The sequence below is a fragment of the Nanorana parkeri genome, unplaced genomic scaffold (assembly GCF_000935625.1).
Source record: "Nanorana parkeri isolate BGI_ZX_2015 unplaced genomic scaffold, ASM93562v1 scaffold1747, whole genome shotgun sequence".
Classification (NCBI taxonomy): Eukaryota; Metazoa; Chordata; class Amphibia; order Anura; family Dicroglossidae; genus Nanorana; species Nanorana parkeri.
This window is the reverse complement of record NW_017308015.1, coordinates 301,238-304,427: the sequence shown is the minus strand read 5'-3', so window position 1 is coordinate 304,427 and position 3,190 is coordinate 301,238.

Genomic DNA, 3,190 nt, shown 5'->3' with positions numbered 1-3,190 from the left:
TTGAGGATAAAGTAACCATACCATGTCCTCAATTAGGTACAAACACTCAGCAATCACTGAGTGTTTGTACCTGCCAGCTGTCACAGAAGGCTGAGCGGGGCGGTGCGGGAGGAGAACTCAGCCCCCTGTGACAGCAATGGCTGTCTCCACTAGTGATGAGCCGAACACTCCCGTGTTCGGTTCTAACTCGAACTTTCGAACATGGAAAAAGTTCTAACTCGAACTTAGAACTCAATGCAAGTCTATGGGGGTAGAACTCAGAAATTTAAATGTCCCCATTTTGAAGCCTTATATGCAATTTATTGGCCATAAAAAGTGTATGGGGATCCGGGTACTGCCCTGGGGGACATGTATCAATGAAAAAAACACTTTTAAAAAATACAATTTTTAAAGGAGCAGTGATTTAACATCACTTAAAATGAAACATTAAAAATTAAAAATTCCTTTAAATATGGTGCCTGGGGGGTCCCCTTTCACTGACCGTAAAGTGGCGCATCTGTATGATGTATAGAACCTGCTGAAGCAAAAATGACATTTATATACATTTTATTGATATTTATATTCACACTACATAGGGCCGCGGTGTCAGCAGCCTTATATAGTGTGCTGCAGGGACTTAGCTGTGAGACATGATTGGGCAGAGTCATCGTGACTTTGCCCAATCATGGCTCTACATTTGTACTGAGCCCTGATTGGCACAGTCTTGCACCTGACCTGCGGTCAGGTGCAAGACTGTAGCCAATTACCGTTTTCGGACGTTGCAGTGCATTGTGGGATGTGCCGGGGTCGAACAGACCGCGGACATCCCATAATGTTCGCGTTCGGCGAACGTTAGAACATGCAATGTTCGAGTCGAACCTATGGTCGACTCGAACATGCAGCCCATCCTTAGTCTCCACCCACACACCACTCTGCCAATCTGTGACAGGAGGCTGAGCGGTGCAGGGAGGAGAGACGCCGGCCGCTCACAGCGCTCTCCGCCTGTGCCATTTGCGGCCGATATGTTTTGGCGGCCTATATATCGGTGCATCCCTAGTTATTTCTCTTGTTATCCCTTCAACCGAGTTTGCATTTCATCTTTTTGAGAACAGACGTGCCCAGTTTTGGCTAAAATATTAACCTAAAATTCTTTGAAGTCAGCTGTAGTCTAGATTTTCCAGCTTCGCCCCTACCTTCTGTTTGCTCTTGATACAGCTAAAAAAACTGAAAGCCATGAGGGGCAGCTGCTGGTTAAACTTTCCTGTTATGACTGAGATGATAAACGGCAGGTTTGATTAAACTTTAATTTCAATAGATGCTAAATACTTTGTTGTTGGTTTACATATTACAGAATTCTTTTAGTTCAACAATACTGTACATTTTGCTCCATTAGTATTGAACACAAGCTGTATGCACTTCAAGCTGTTGGTTACAAACTATGGATTCCATGAAAACAAAGAGCTTTTTTTTTTTAAATTAGATTTGTAAAGGATTATTTTTAGGACTGTAAAAAGTAGAGCGGCGTAAATCTAACGCTGGTACACTTTTGTACAAAAATATATCATCAGAACATCTGATAATGCTATCCGACTTGACAAATGTTTGAAATTTCACATTCAGTTTGAATAGAGTTTCCTGAACAAATAGAACATTCACTGTTAGAATTTCATTTGTTTGAAAAAAAACATCCTGCTCCTTAGATTTTTTTTTCGGCTCTGCGGTTGAAAAGGGTTGTTGATTTAACCAAATTAACTATTAGTAAATCGACTGAATGTTTCAAAAATTTTTTTCTTCAAACACAATTCTTCCGATGTGTGGCCAGCTTAAAGGTTCATCTATCAGTGGAAGATAAGGTGATGCCTTTTTATCAGAAGCTGTTGTCTTTCACACAATTGTACAAACTTGTAGAACTAACATTGCACATACTTGATATTAATGACCCCAGTCAAAAGAATGTTGTTTACAGTAAACATGAGATGGACCTCACATTGCTCCAGGATTAAAGCCAAACTAGCATGTGACTTAAAGTTATATAACTATCCTTGCTAGGATGGAGAAGTAAAAGGTTGTAGAAGGTTCGGCATATTTACTTTTTTGAAGAATCTTCTGAGTTCTTCCCAGTATGCTCACATAACCAAACCCTGGACATTTGGTGTAGTAGTTCATGCCATTTTGTAATATTGCAGTATTCCTTAAAAAGAATACATTATTGCTAAACAAATCAGTATTTCTTTATTGAATTTGATCTTTTATTGTCATCTTCATGTTTGTCCTTTCTGCATGGCACATGAAATTTTAAAATGGGATGTGGTTATATTTCATTGTCGTTTCAAAACTTGGTAATGTGATTTCAAACAGCTAGATTATCGAAAGTACATTTTAAATTAGTTGTAACTTTCAAAAATAGAAGCACACAAGTGTTCCTAGACCTACAGTATATTTATTGTACTAGAGCAAGTATATGGATCTTTTTTCATTGAGATACTTTTTATTAATTTTCTTGAAACAGAACATGTCATAGTAGCAACTAGGGATGCACTGATATATCGGCCGCCAAAATATATTGGCCGCAAATTGCACTTTTGGCTAAATGCTGAAAGTGGCATTTTCCTGCCGATACATCTGCGCATCCCAGGTCTCTGTCCTCCCCGCTGGGCGCTGCTCTGTGTCCCGGCGGGGAGGAGAGAAAGCGACAGCCGGCCGAGTGCTGCGGGAGGAGAGCGCTGTGAGCGGCCGGTGTCTCTCCTCCTACACCGCTCAGCCACCTATCACAGTCTGACAGAGCGGTGTGGGGGCGGAGACAGCCCACGCTGTCACAGGAGGCTCTCCTCCCTGCTCCGCTCGCTCAGCCTCCTGTGACAGCTGTCAGAGATGTCAGCGGTACAAACACTCAGTGATCGCTGAGTGTTTGTAAATAATTGAGGGCATGGTATGGTTACTATATCCAGTCCCGGCGCTACCGCAAGGCAAGTCAGACGGCCGCCTTACGGCGCTGCAGGGTGAGGGCGGAAAAAACAGGACATTTTGCCCCGATGTTTGCACTATGTTTTTTTTTTCCACTTACCTTCGGTGCGGGAGAGCAGCGGCGAGTCAGCGCTGGTCTGGTGGGAGGAGCTCCAGGTGGGGTCCTAATTTAGCTGGCCGGCGACTGCCTGAGGATCCAGACACGCGCGGCACCTCAGGCAGTCGCCGGCCAGCTAAATTAGGACCC